The sequence below is a fragment of the Stenella coeruleoalba genome, assembly GCF_951394435.1.
Source record: "Stenella coeruleoalba genome assembly, chromosome: 18".
Taxonomy (NCBI): Eukaryota; Metazoa; Chordata; class Mammalia; order Artiodactyla; family Delphinidae; genus Stenella; species Stenella coeruleoalba.
This window is the reverse complement of record NC_137164.1, coordinates 16684340-16700213: the sequence shown is the minus strand read 5'-3', so window position 1 is coordinate 16700213 and position 15874 is coordinate 16684340. Positions and strand designations below refer to the sequence as shown.

The 15874-nt window shown below is 37.3% G+C and overlaps 1 protein-coding gene across 9 annotated transcripts in view; it reads left to right on the top strand.

The window, feature by feature from the left end:
- RNASEH2B (ribonuclease H2 subunit B) overlaps positions 1 to 15874 on the top strand; it is a 798611-nt gene that overhangs the window by 633885 nt on the left and 148852 nt on the right. The gene's annotated exons all lie outside the window — the stretch shown is intronic.

Here is a 15874-nt window from a genome sequence, read left to right as displayed (position 1 = left end):
TAGAATCATATATAGCCCCCAAAATTCCACTGACATAGTAACTGTCTTTATTAAGTGTTTATATTAATTTGGAGAGAATTGAAAGGTACGTGATACTGAGCTTCAGTTGCCAAGAATATAGTATATCTTTACATTTATACAAGTGCTTTCTTGTGTCCATGAGAAGCATTGTAAAGGCTTCTTCATACACATCTATCACATCTGATAAACTTATTTCTAAATATTTTCTAGTCATATTGTTATTAACAATGAAGTCTTTTCTACTATTAATACATATTTTCTTTTAATATATGAAGGTTAATGATTTTATATATTAATTTCTTAACCAAGGGCTTAACTAAATTCCACTATTATTTGTAATATTTTTCAGTTGGACTACTTTTTATTGTAATTCAATATTAAATCTTTTAACCTACAAACAGGTATGATTTGTCTTTCTTTTTAATTGTCTACATTTTATTTCTTTCTCTTGTGTTAATGGAATTGGCTGGGGTCTCTAGATCAGTGTATATTTTAATGGTGATAGAAGACATCCTTGTCTTATTCCTGACTTTACTATGCATAGTTCTGAGATTCCCCCTTAAAAACGGTGCTAAATTTTAGATTGAGATAAATAAATTTGATTATATTAAGAAAGTATCTACTGCCATTTTATTGATAAAGTTAAAAAATAAGAATGGCTGTTGAGTTTTATCAAGTGCCTCTCAGCATCTAGCAACATGACTTTTCATCTCTTAGTGTGGTGAAAATAAATTAACAGATTTGAACCATCCTTGCATTCTCGGAATAAATCACACTTGGTCACAGTGTGTTAGTTTTTAATATGTTACTGGATTTTGTTTAATAATGTTTTATATTGGTTATTTTTGTGTAATATTCCTAACAGTGATATCTTATAATTTTGGTTTTCTTCTTCAGGGACACCAAGTATGTATATGTTTAATTTATTTTGTATGTATTCCGTATCTATCCTATAATCTTTAAGCTTCTTGTCTGTTTATTCTTTACACCCTTTTTTCTGATCCATCTTCCCCATTCCTGGCTGTGTTTTCAACAGTGCTCAATCTTTCTGCAGCTTCCAATCTGTACCTTGACCTACATTTCTGTGATTTTTGGGGGGTCTTTTTTTATATCTTCCCTTAATTCTGCCAGCACATGTTTGGTATCTTCTGTTGTTTCATCATTTTTTCCTGTGAAATTGCAGATAGGTGATTACTCACTCATTTTCAAAAATTCAGGAATATATTTGGTCACAATTTTTACCTACCTCATTAGACATTTTTCCAGAGAATATTTCTTGACCACCACTTAGTTTTCCTCTTTCTTCCATTCTTGTTTTCACCTTCTTTTAACAACTTTTTATAGATCCTGAGTTGATTTCTTTTTGATTAATCACATTAGAATAAGGCAAGTTTTCCTCAATCAGCTTTTTTAAAAAGGCTCTGTGAGAGAGAGGTACGGGCTATTTTCCAGCTAGTTGGAGTTTTTCTTACGAAAAAGTGGGTTATGTTAGCCTTTAACTTTCTCCAGCCAATTGATACCAGTAGCTTTGGACCACTCTTAGAGCAAGGTCACCTTCCTCCTCAGGGGCACACCAAGTAGACTGCTTCCTTCAAGTATGGCATTTTTGTACAACTTTTCATTTAGCTTCATCTCCTCTCCTTTTTCTAGAAACCTCATCAGTTTGAAATCGAGAGAAGCTCTCACTCAAGCTGGTACATCCCTATTACTACAGAACAAGGGTCAGCAAACTACAGGCCAGGTGCCTGTTTTTATAAATAAAGTTTTGCTAAACCACAGCCACGCCCATTTGTTGACATATTGTCTATGGCTGTCAGAACTCTACGATGGCAGAATTGAGTAGTTGCAAGAGACCATACTGTCTACAAAACCTAAAATATTTACCATCTGGCTCTTTTAAGAAAAAGTTTGCTGGCTCCTGTTGTAAAAAGCTGGGTTTACATATCAATATGGGTCTCTTAAGACTCTTACAACTTTTTCTCAGCTCAGTGCCCAGGGGCATCTTCACTGTGGAGATTCTTGTGTCCTTGCTTGACCTTCACTGATTTTGGAAGTCTTTTTTCTCATTTTTTGTTTTGGGGTCTCCTGTCGTTTACTACTTTTACAAAGGCTAGGCTTTGCAATACTATTTTCCCTGTTTTCCTTTCTGCTTTTGGGTGGTTTTCTGAGAAGTGAATGAGAAAATGCTGACTTTGCTCTGCATATTAAAATTAGAATTCCTCAGATGATATTCCAAGAACTTGTTTTTTGTTTGCCTCTTTCCTTGGTGGTTTTTTGGCCATTGAAGAAAGATCCTAGCATACTAAATATCTTTGTCCTAGATATATGTAAGTATTTTCTCTTTAATTTAATTGTTTTTATGATTTTTATAACTCTCTTAAGTATGATTTAGTTCTCAATGGAGAATATAAACACAAAATTTAAAAATAAATAAATGAGAAATTTTTCAGTTTTATATTTTCTGTTGCCCTAGATCCTGACTCATATTGAAGTAGACAGTTCTTAGTGATATTTAGCATTTTAAACTTCAGAAGTAACTATAAATAAACCCTGCTATAAATATTAAAAAATAGTTGGAAATAATATGATTTAAATACTCCCAGCTTCACCCTCAAATTCTTCTGCTATCTAGGTCTTATTTAGTTACATATTGAGCTTATTTTTGAATTAAACCAATTTTTTTAGAACTTTAATATACTTGCATATTTTCCAAAACCATTGTGTCCAAATATCTTCACTAAATTTAATTTCATTTTTACTTATAAATGTAATTTTTAAAATGAAATGAAATTTTAGTTATAATTATACTATTCAATATTTTATTTCTGCTGCTTCTCTGCCTTTCATTTTTTTAATAAATATTATTTTATTTGTTTATTATTTTTGGCTGCATTGGATCTTTGTTGATGTACGCAGGCTTTCTCTAGTTGCGATGAGCGGGGGCTACTCTTCTTTGGGGTGCGTGGGCTTCTCATTGCGGTGTCTTCTCTTGTTGTGGAGCACGGGCTCTAGGCACACGGGCTTCAGTAGTTGTGGCTCACAGGCTCTAGAGTGCAGGCTCAGCAGTTGTGGCACACGGGCTTAGTTGCTCCGTGGCATGTGGGATCTTCCCGGACCAGGGCTTGAACCTGTGTTCCCTGCATTGGCAGGCGGATTCTTAACCACTGCGCCACCAGGGAAGTCCCATCTGCCTTTCCTTTTTAAGAGTAGTCTTTCTGCAAACACTAAATGGTACTTCATGGGGAATTCATGAAAGGAGAGAGTCTTCTGGAAGAAATGTACTTGGATGTATTTGCTGTGAAAACAGTTCTTTATCTGTCTTATACATGACTACATCTCCAATTCCTAGAGCAATGTGTGGCATGTAATAGGCACCCAATATACGTGTGTAGCGTGATGGATGAAAAGGAAACTCTCTGACTGCAAGATTTCCTCTGTACTCTTGCTGTTGAGTAGGTAGGGATGCCAAAAAATGAGATAAGAGCTCCAGGAAGAGGAGTCAGTTTAGGGTGGGTAAGGGTGAAAAGGATGACTGATTTACAAATTGGGTTTAGGAATCAAAAGTTAAGTTCCAGCAATCAGGAATAGCATGAGGTGTTCAAATGAGAAATCCTTGATATTCTTGCAAATTGAGCTTTTCTATAAAATCATGAAATTAAAAATCTTTATTCATTTCAAAAGAAAAAACAGAAAAGTCAACAGGAATAACCAGAGAAATAAAAAAGCCACAAAGAGAAACTACAATGGTGTCCTGGGGTGCATTTTATTTTAGAAGGCACTTCAGCAAAATCTTTGTGTTGAAGACTTTTTAAAAAATTGGATCAATTCCCAGTTTCCCAGGCGATTTACTGTCATGAAGCTTGTCTACGTGTTGGACCCAACCATGAAAACGATAATAGCAACTTGATGAACTGTCAGATAAAGCTTGGCGACTTTTCCTCACCAACCACTGGCCCCATAGGAAATATTAATCACTGCAGTTTTCACCTTGTACCAGATATTTAAAAAGTAAAACCTAAGAAATTCATTTCCATGTGTTTAAGTAGGAAAAAAAGAGAGAGAGAGGGGTTTCGCTCGATCTATTTCAGAAATTATAGCCACCTTGGGACTAAACATTTCTTTCAGCCTTAGCCCAAAGGCAGTCACATTAGGGACATTGTATGCATTTGGGGTGATAAAAATTGAGCTGTGGTCTAACCTATTGCATAATTTTCATTCTAAAATTACTTTGCTCTGGACATAATGGCCCCATCAGTCAAGCTATCATCTGGCTAGTTAAATGAAGTAAGAAAATAATCTCAGCTGGTCTCAGAGGAGTGGGAATTCAACTGCCTGAGGGGCTGAGATTTCCTGAGTTTGTTCTGTATCTGTTGGGCTGGCCAGCATTTGCTCTTACCTTCAACATCCACAGCAAAGGCCATTCAGGCTGGGGAAGAAGCTGCTTTAGATAAAGCCTATAACCCAAGATGGAAACACTTAACAAAGCCAAATGTTTTTTTCTTTTTGGTGGATCTAATGCACAGTGATTGTTCCTAATTAGGCGGTCTTACTCGAAAAGTCCCCCCGTGCACAAATGCCAGGAAAGAGCTCTCCTTAAGTGTCTTTGAAACAAAGATACATCACGATAGAAAGTCAGTTTTCATTTACGGAATCACAGCTGCATAAACAATGTTTGTTCACTACAAGAAGAAAATTTATAGTATTTGTCAGGAAAAAGTAAGCACATCGGGGGCTCTGTTTGTGACACGGTGTCACACTTCATGGTCCTTTGAGACAGCAGGCACAAGAACAGATCAACAACAGAGGCAGCTTTCACATCGTGTTACCCTATTTCTGTTTCACATTTCAAGACGACCTTGCATTCAGACCATCTAAATTTCTATGAATGTTGGGAAAAGAGAGTAAAGTAGAGTGATGGACCCTTTACCATGCTTATTCTCTATACTTTCTGAAAGAGAATTCTCTTTTTAAAAAAAAAAATGAAAACCTAAGTTCTCTTAAGAATTTCAGTGGTTGCAGGCATTCACTTTTGGTCTTGGGATTAGCCAGCCTTAGAGCAATGTTTTCCTGACTTTAAATTTCACGGAGAGTTAAAATTGGCTTTAAAACCAATACAGAGTTTCCATCTTTTAATTTTATAAAGGTCATTTAAACAAAACAGGATATGTCTATCATCCACTGTGGGCCTCACTTTCTATAAGAAATGAACATTTTAATACCAAAAGAGAAAGGCAAGAAAAGCAAAAATAAAAATCTCAAAATAAAGGACAGAGCCTGACATTGAATACATTTAGCTGTATGAGACAATTCAGTCTATTTTCCCTCTCGTTCTCGTTTCACCACTGAAGCTGAAGACTATGTCAAAAACTGGCCCTGGCCCACGACTGGCATTTGGAAATCACTCCATTAGGGAAAAGACCACAGAGAACTTCTGGTGCCAGGAACTGTAGAAAGGGGAGGTGTTTAGTTGCAGGCTGTCCATGCATAGCCCTTTCGTAGTCATCCATCATGACCCATATCTCAGCAATCTGTAAGTGTTTTAAAGGGGCCCTGGGGGGGAGTCAACTGTTGTGAATTTTTTAGTTTATTTAAAAATTTGGCAAAATTTATATTAAACACCGCAAGAGTCTTAAATCTTTAAAGCCCAGTGGAATTTCAAAGAGCTTAATGATGTTTTCTTTTTAATGACCTTGACCTTAGAAATTAATTTTTTAAAGTAGTGTTACTGTAGAAAGGGTTCTGAAAAATTTCAGGATGACATGTGGTACCAATGAAAACACATAGACTTCCTGGTGGTTTCACGCAGGAAGGGGTGTGTGTGTGTGTGTGTGTGTGTGTGTGACAGCTGGAAGCACCTGCCAGGGAGAGCCCTGCTTTTGTTTGTCAGGGCCCCAGAAACTTGCCACTCTGACCCTAATAAACTCCACACTTTTGGTCCTTTATAGGGGGCTTCTAAACAGGAAAAAAAAAAAAGGCAGATCAGAAGAGTGCAGGCAGAAACTGAATGTTAAGGACACAGAGAAAGCATTTAGAAAGGGAAGCAACCAGAGAGGTGCCAGGAGGAAGGCCACCAAGGGGACTTCTCACAGCGAGCCCTCAGGCCTCCGTGGATGTGTGGCAGTACTGAGCAGAGCCTCATAAGCTCTCCTTTTCGTAGACTTCTTCCTGTTTAACAGAAATGCATGTCATTTGTTGGAACCTTCTGTCCCAGAAAGGATTGTAACAACTGACATTTCTCAGAGGGAAGTCTGCTCACCTGTGAAAAGCTCCCGGCGGGGGGGCAGGGACTTCTGTGGTTAGGCCCATGGAGAAAACGAACCCATCTTGTGGGTTAAGCATTAACGGCCCTCCCACCCTTCACCAGCCCTACCACCCGAGCCACCTGGCCTGGGAACCCCAAGCCGAGTAGGGAAAGACTAGTTATCCCAACAGCCTGATGTGTTTTAGTTGTAAGGGCGAACAGAAGGAAGGCTGAATGAGGAATCAGGAGAACTGGACTGCTCTCTGTAATAGTAAAAAAGGTGCCCGAATTCTCTGGCCTCATGTTTAAAAATCTGTTAAGATGAAGAAAATTGTTTATCAGTGGTTTTTGGTTTTGTTTTTATTCATTTCTTTACAGTACTTATTGTTTTACTTTTGTTTCCCGCAGTGGAATCTTATTTTCAATAGAAATGCTATTTGAAAATTGATATAAATAAATGTGAAGCCGGCCTGATGCTGTGGAGGAGGGCCTGGGTGAGTGGGTGCTGGAACTCAGAGCCGAGGCACACTCCTTGGGCTGGTGGGTCCCACCTGCTCTGAGAAGCCCCTGGTGAGACCACGGGGTAGGTGGGATTCGACATCCTTCTCGCCCTCACAGCTGCTGATTCTATGCTAGAGCTATAGAAAGTCTATTTGGATGCATAAATGTGGTTAATGTTTTCAGAGATGAGTTTTTGTCTGTACCTAGAGATGTAGGGTAAAGAGCAAGAAAGGCCATGGCAAGATAAACAGCTTACTTCTGAGCAAAAGAAAAGCAGTTACGAAGGGCCTAAGGGCTAGCACAGGCCACTACCATCAGCCACGTCAGCAGGAAGGCATAAGCTTTAGTCTACAGAATTAAAAACCAATGCCTGTCAGTCACTCACAGTTGAGACTGAGGTGTATGTAGCTTGTTAATATATGTGAATAGTTATGTGTAGTTTTACTATGTATAAATCTAGTTCATAGATAAGTAGATAATTTAAAGTAACAGGAAAATCTTGAACATAGCAAAAGCTGTAGAATGAATGGGAAAGATATATATATGCCTTAAAATTAAAACTTCTGTTCAAAGTTTGATTTAAGCTGTTGCATGTGAAAAACCAAATGCTCTGAAAAGAAAAAAAACTCAATAAATTCTTTTATTCTCAGAGTAATCTACAGATATCAGAACTCTTCAGATTGGTGGTACGATAGCTATGTCATGTAAAATGTACACTTACACTGATACATCTGAGTTTGACCAGAAATGCTGTAAGCCTTGGGAAGTAGGATAACAGAGTTTAAATATCCTCCCTTTAATAACTGAAAAGTCTCCATAATTTCTTCGCAATTTTTATATCCAATGTATAAACATTTTAAAGTAAACTACAGAGGTCTTTGATTTAAATATTAAAGTGATGATCCGGGAATTAGCGCTGTGTTTTGTGGCTCAGCCATCTTAGGAGATATGCATTACTTTGTGTAAGTTCTATTTATTTTCCATGATATACTTCTTTTATATAAATTATACCAAATTTCTCTCTGGTTTGATTGAAATGGTATTTCTAGGAGATATTTCTTTCTATAAATGTATTCATATCAATTTTAAAATGAAATAGCAAATGCCGTATTTTGATCTTTGAAATAAATAACCAATTTATGTTAAAGAACCTGAACTCCCATATTTAATGTCTAGAATAACAAAAAGGAGAACACAAAAATGGCATTTTAAGCAATATGTATTTTTTAACTTAGACTAAACTTCAACATGGAAAGTTTTCAAATTAGCAAAGTATTACCAGCCACACCTGATAGAAGATCAAATGAGAAATATTTTACAATCTAGTTTAAACTACAGAAAAATGCATTAGAAACGGAAAAAACTGGCTCTGCATCTATTTGAGTGAGGTCATTGTCACCACTATCATATTTTAAGGGGTCTCTGGTGAAGTGAAAATGTGGGAAATCACTTAAAGAGACAGAGGGACACTTGGAAATATTTACCTCATGATTTTGTCATATGGATTTAAGAGAGGAATCCACAAGTGGAAATTTATTATTTCAGCCCAAGGTAAAGAATACTTTAACTTTGACGATTTTGATGAAGATTTTCATGGTAGTCATTTTTGCCACCAAGAGCTTACCAATATAGCAGAATTTCCAGATATGAACACTGAATGGGTTTTACAGAACTCTTTTATTTAGAAAGGGAATTTTGAAAACAAGAAAATGAAACAAATAGAAGTTGACCCCATGAGTCCTTAGCTCTCCTCTACAAAACAATCTAGTCTCAGTCTAGATGAACCCAGGACCAATATTGATGGAGCACTGACCAACCTAGACCATCCAACCATATATTCATCCACTCACATATTTTTGAGAAATAATATAGTTCCTGCAAGTAAATTGAACCTTAATTTATTCATATAAATTATGTTGTTTATTTTTTCATATAAATGAATATTTATTGATATGTTCCTTGGAGTAATAGAACAGTTCTGTCTTCATTTTATATATATATATATATATATATATATATATATATTTGATTTACAATGTTGTGTTAGTTTTATGTGTACAGCAAAGTGATTTAGTTATACATATACATACGTCTATTCTTTTTCAGATTATTTTCCCATATAGGTTATTACAGAGTATTGAGTAGAGTTCCCTGTGTTATACAATAGGTCCTTGTTGATTATCTATTTTATATACAATAGTGTGTATATGTTAATCCCAATCTCCTAATTTATCCTTTCCCCTACTTCCCCTTTGGTAACCATAAATTTGCTTTCTAAGTCTGTGAGTCTGTTTTGTTAAATAAGTTCATTTGTATCATTTTTCTAGATTCCACATATAAGTGACTTCATATGATATTTGTCTTTCTCTTTCTGACTTACTTCACTTAGTATGATAATCTCTAAATCCATCCATGTTGCTGCAAATGGCATTATTTCATTCTTTTTATGGCTAAGTAATACTCTATTGTATATAGAACCACATCTTCTTGATCCATTCAGCTGTTGATGGACATTTAGGCTGCTTCCATGTCTTGGCTATAGTAAATAGTGCTGCATTGAACACTGGGGTGCATGTATCTTTTCAAAGTATGTTTTTTCTGGATATGTGCCCAGGAGTGGGATTGCTGGATCATATGGTAGCTCTATTTTTAGTTTTATAAGGAACCTCCATACAGTTTTCCATAGTGGCTGTACCAACTTACAGTCCCACCAACAGTGTAGGAGGGTTCCCTTTTCTCCATACCCTCTCCGGCATTTATTGTTTGTAGACTTTTTGATGTCGGCCATTCTGAGCAGTGTGAGGGGATACCTCACTGTAGTTTTGATTTGCATTTATCTAATAATTACCAGTGTTAAGCATCTTTTCATGTGTTTTTTTGGCCATCTGTATGCTTTCTTTGGAAAAATGTCTATTTAGACCTTGTGTCCATTTTTTGATTGGGTTGTTTTGCTATTGACCTGCATGAGCTATTTGTATATTTTGCAGATTAACCCCTTGTTGGTCACTTTGTTTTTAAATATTTTCTCCCAGTCTGTGGGTTGTCTTTTCATTTTGTTTATCGTTTCCTTTGCTGTGCAAAAGCTTTTAAGTTTAATTAGGTCCCATTTGTTTATTTATTTTTTTTATTTTCATTACTCTAGGAGGTGGATCCAAAAAGACATTACTGTGATTTATGTCAAAGAGTGTTCTGCCTATGTTTTCCTCTAGGAGTTTTATAGTATCTGGTCTTAATTTAGGTCTTTCATCCATTTTGAGATTATTTTTGTGTATGGTGTTAGAGAATGTTCTAATTTCCTTCTTTTACATGTAGCTGTCCAGTTTTCCCAGCACCACTTATTGAAGCACCGCAGTCATCTTTTCTCCATTGTATATTCATGCCTCCTTTGTCGTAGATTAATTGACCATAGGTGTGTGGTTTTATTTCTGGGCTTTCTATACTGTTCCATTGATCTTTAAGTCTGTCTTTGTGCCAGTACCATACTTTTTCGATTACCGTAGCTTTATAGTACAGTAAAGGATAGTACAGTGAAGTCAGAGAGCCTGAGTCCGGGAGCCTGATTCCTCCAGCTCCATTTTTCTTTATCAAGATTGCTTTGGCTATTCGGGATCTTTTGTGTTTCCATACAAATTTTAAGATTTTTGTTCTAGATCTGCAAAAAATGCCATTGGTAATTTGATAGGTATTGCATTGAATCTGTAGATTACCTTGGGTAGTATAGTCATTTGCACAATATTGATTCTTCCAATCCAAGAACATGGTATATCTTTCCATCTGTTTGTGTCATCTTCAATTTCTTTCATCAGCATCTTATAGTTTTCAGAGTACAGGTCTTGAAACAGTTCTGTCTTGATTGTAGTGCTGCTTACAGAAAACTCTACATGGACTCAAACTGCATAGAACTATTAACACACACACTAGTACATGTAAAAACTGATGAAAACTGAATAAGGTTTGTAATCCAGTTAGCACTATTGTACCAATGTCAGTTTCCTGGTTTTGCTATTGTACTATAGTCATATAAGATGTCATCATTGGGGAAAGCTGGTGAAGAGTTTACGAGACCCCATGCACGATATTTTGCAACTTCCTATGAATCTATAATTATTTCAAAATAAAAGGTTAAAAATAAGTAGTTGCCTAGATAACAAGTTACCTGGATAAATATAAAAGCACCTGAGTCTTTTATTTGGCAAACCCTATTCTTCACTAGTCATACTGCTTTGCTAAGGGCCACCTTCATTTTCCCAAGAACTCATTTTATTTGTAATGAACAGTTTTTAAACCTACTAAAAGACCTCTGAGAAATTATGATGTAATAATTAGTACTCAAAAAGCCCATTTAGGAACATGTTATATATGTAATCATTGCTTAGAACTGGGTGTCATTCTGGAGTTTTAATTTTTATGGGTACCCATTGTTAATAGAAAAACCTCTCCACTCAAAGATCTTTTCAACCTGTTGATTTTAAACTACTGAAATGAGTAAAGGAAAGTGAGAGGGAACAGCTGGAAATCACATGTTTATTGATACAGGAATTACACACACACAGATACACACACACACACACACACACACACACACACTCCTACTGAATTGATTGGATTTGTTGTCAACTCTTTTTCATTATTTCCATACTAATTAGATCAACTATTGAGCAGGTTCAGTCATCAAAACACCTGGAAACAATGGACCGACTGTATCTTGCATCTAGAATAGATGGTGGTTTGCACTAGAGTTAGGCCCAAGTTGAGTAAGAATGTATGTTTATTGATACTTTGGGTAAATTTGAATTAAATCGGCCCATGGACCCACTTAGGCTACACCTAACTTTGTGAATGTTTGTGACTTGACTTTGCAATATTTCTCCCAGAAGAAGCAAGACCCGAGAAAAGGAGCAGAACAACGTTCAGTGCAGCCTCATGGCAATAATTCCAGCCCCATTAACTTTAGGCTCCTGATACTTAAAAAACAGCAAAGATACTCACCTTTTTAATGCAAAATTCAAAAATTTAATTTCAGAATCAGGAAATATTCTTGAAGTGGCTACAAAGAAGCACAGAATTTCATAATACAGAATAATATAGGTTTTGTATCAACCATTCAAATTTAATTAAGCAAAAGTGTGAGGGAAATTGCACCCACAAAGTTTATCTCATTCTTTTTTTGTCTTTCAATCAAAATTGCCAGGAGAGAAAAATGGATAGAGAAGCTTTATTCACGTTCCCTCTAGGTATGACTATTCATCCTATGTGCGTGTAAACAGTATTCCTACTATATGCACATCTAGTTCACTTTTGAGTTACACAGGAAATAGGTGTCTAACAAATTATCATGTAATCTGAGACTGTAAGAGATGCAAGGGAACATATGAAAAATTGAGAGAAAAGAACAAAAGACCAATATCTGTTAACTTTATTTATACATAAAAGAATGTTTAGATACAAAAAATAATGCAATTAATAGCCTTATGAATACCTTTGCCCTCAAATTCTATGCAAGATGGTCCAAGACTTGGAGAGGGGCTGAGAGAAGATTGGGAAGATTGAGGCTGAGAGATGAGAGGGTATGGAGACAGACTTTGAGGACAGTGAGGTTGTACATAAGATAGCTGTCACATCAGCACTAAGCAAATTATCCAATGGCGTGAAAAACTTCATGTGTGAGAAGCCCTATATTTTTTATTTGAGCAGATCAATAAACCAATCATTCATTTGATGACCTCCTCAACGTGAGTCTGCAGATATCCCCAAGGACATTCATTTTCCAAATTATCCCACTGCTTTCCTCATGTTTGGGATTATAACACCTGACTCAGGTGTACTTCCTCCCCTGCCCTCCTTTCCTCCAGCCCAGACACACACACACAGGCACACACACGTATTCCAAGCATGTGCTGTGCCCCTATACGCCTCAGTTACATTTAGAGCTAGAGTTACACATGCAGGGAAGGGGAAGGGGGTTTATGGAACCTCCTCTCTTCTCTCTGTACCAGCTTAAGCCAACACTGGCTTTGGCGACTCATTTCTTGGATCACGGTGAATTTATTTTTCCACCAGATACCCTCTACGCTCCAGACATTTCATAATGCTTTTTTAAGGAAAAAGAAAGTGAATCCATGATGATATCAAATTCTTCATCAAGGCAAGAGGAACAAATTAGTGTTACATCTGTGCTGGGAGAGATTTCTATCAGCCTTAAAATTGTCTCCTGACTTATGACTGTAAGCATGGAGCAAATACGAGCTTGTCTACAAGAAGAGAAATTTACAAACCATGGCTCAGCTTTAAATATCACTTCTATTGAGCATAGCAGTAAAGAAGTCACATCAGACAAAAGTAAGCTCTCCAGTAACATATGCCAGGACCATAATAACCTAGACCTTTCTGATATGAGCTAAGTGAAACCAGGACTGTGGTAAGTTTTTGGCTGTAGAATGGAACACTGGGATCCTTGATGAGGATACCCAGATTATACAGAACACTTCTTATTCAAAGTTCTGCCGAATTAAATGTGTCTTGAAACTCATGGATCCACAGAATTTATACTCCTCTCAGATAGATTTGCTCCATAAGTATCTGGCATCAGAGCATGAAGAAGAGTGGATAATGGAGCCAACTGTTGCAGGGAATTTTTAGACATGAAAAATTTGATCCTGGTAGTCTTGTGTTCTGCATAGAACAAGTATCTGAATGGTTTCCTACCCTCCAAAGGCCTTAAGTTAAACCAAGGAAACTAATCCACTTTGGGGAGAAACTGTAAGAAGAGTAAGAGCAGTTAAATGAGAGAACAGAACTGATTCTGATGAGACAAAAGAAAATGGAACACAGCCAAAGGAACCGAAAGATAGTTTCTCTATGAGAATAAGGCATGCAGTCAAAAGGATGTAAGATCAGGCCAATCTGGGACCTCGCAGAGCTTCCAGAAAAGTAGACACAAGAGTGAGAAGAGTATCTAAGGATAAGAGAAAGGGGTATAGGTATGATCTTGTCACTTGGCTGTCCAGCTCTACTTAGAAAGTCCTTGGTATGGCCCCTCGGTATTTTTATTCCATAAGCAAATGTGCTTCTAGAAATCTATTGTTAAGAGCATACAAACATAAGAGTCCAGGAGAATGCGAGGGTTAAATATGTAAGGAAATACAACAAAGAAATTATCAGATGACTCATTTTTCTCAGCATTATCAAGAGACACCCACAAACTGTCCTCACCCACCCAAGTGTCACGCTTGTTCAAGGTGCTATATGGTCTGAAATAAAAAAAAACGGCTTGGCTCCAAGATGATCAAATCCCCCCCAGGTGTTGCTTGAGCCACAAAAAAGTAGGAACTTCTGTTATGGTTGTTGTTGTTGATGATGATGATGATGATGATGACATGGCTGTGCAAGAAAATAGCCCACGATAATAAAGTTTAAAAATCTGCTTTTAAAGGTACATTTATGTAGTCTTTGGGGTAAGGAAGAAGAGAAAAAGGACCCCACTCTTCAGAGTGGCCTAGGCTGGCCCAGTCCCTGTTACAATGATGCCCATCATAATTATTACCCTTTTATTGAATGATAGCTACATGATTATTTTTAACCCAACACCTGACTGAAAAGTGCTGACTCATTTAACCCTTCAAACTGTCCTTTTAGTTTTTTCTTTGAGTTTAGATATTTACCAGAAGATATATAAGACTTGGGAAACTTCTGGAGGAATCAAATCCCTCAGTAAAAAACAAACAGAAGAAAGAACAAACAAAACAGCTGAAATAACTAACCACATGACTAGTATGTCTTCATTCATCAGATGTTTATTGGGCTGCTGCTCTGTGCCAGGCCTTGCTGCAGCACTGGGGATACAGCCATGCACGACGTCCCAGTGCTTACATTCCAGTGAGGAAAAGCAGGTGTATTCATTTCTTACGGCTGCCACAACAAGTTATCACAAACTGGGTGCCTTAAAACAACAAAAATTTATTCTCACAGTTCTGGAGACCAGGAGTCCAAAATCCAGATGTCAACAAGGCAGCTCTCCCTCCGAAGGCTCGAGGGGAGAATCTGATCTTTGCCTCTTCCAGGTTCTGATAGCTGTCAGGATTCTTTAACTTGTGGACACATCACTCCAGCCTGTGTCTCTGTCAGGCTGCCACCTCCTCTTTTGCCTATACTGTCTCCCTTTGCCTCTTTCTTTTAAGGACATGTGATGGCATTTAGGGTCCACCCGGATAATCCCAAATAATCTCATCTCAATAACCCTAATATAATCACATCTGTCACCATCCAAGTATATTCACTTTTTTGCCATATATGGTAATATTCACAAGTTCCATTGATTAGGACATGGACATAACCTTTGGGGGTCGCCAGCCAACCCAATTACAACAGTCAATAAACACATAAATAAATTCAGGCCATTATAAGAGTTAAGGAGAAAACAAAGCAGGGAGAAGGGGTAAGAGAGTGACAGGGGATAGTATTTTCAGTAAGGGGATTAGAGAGGCCTTTTTAATGAGGTGACATTGGAGTCAATACCTACTTAAAGTAGATGAGAGAAAAGTCTTTCAAGCAGAGCGAAAAGCAAGTGCAAAGGCCCTGAGACCAGTTGTGTTTGAAGAGGTGAGAGTGGCAAAGAGATCAGTGTTGTTAGAACAGAAGTGCGACAAGAGATGGATCAGAGGCAGAATTTGGATTCCATTCTGAGTAAAACAGGCAGCCATTGGTGGGTTTAGAGCAGAGCAATAATTGATCTGGTTTATATTACTCTGGTTGATGTGTGGAGAATAGATAATGAGAAGACACCAGTGAAGTAGTCTGACAATTCAGGAAGGTACTGCAATATTCCAGGCAGGAGATAATAGTGGCTATGGAAGTGGTCAGAAGTAATCTGATTGGAGATGTATTTTGAAGGTTTTGCTGATTGAGTGGCTAGAGGTGAGAGTAATAGAGGAGACAAGGATGGCTTCAGTGTTTTTCTTTTTTGCCTATGTGACTGCACGCATATGAGCCACCGCCACATGAGATTTAGAGGATGGGGAGAAGCAGGGTTGGTAATCAAGAATTCCATTTTGGAATTTGAAATGCCTTGTAGACATTCAAGTAAAGACATCCTGTAGTCAGTTGCTACAGGAG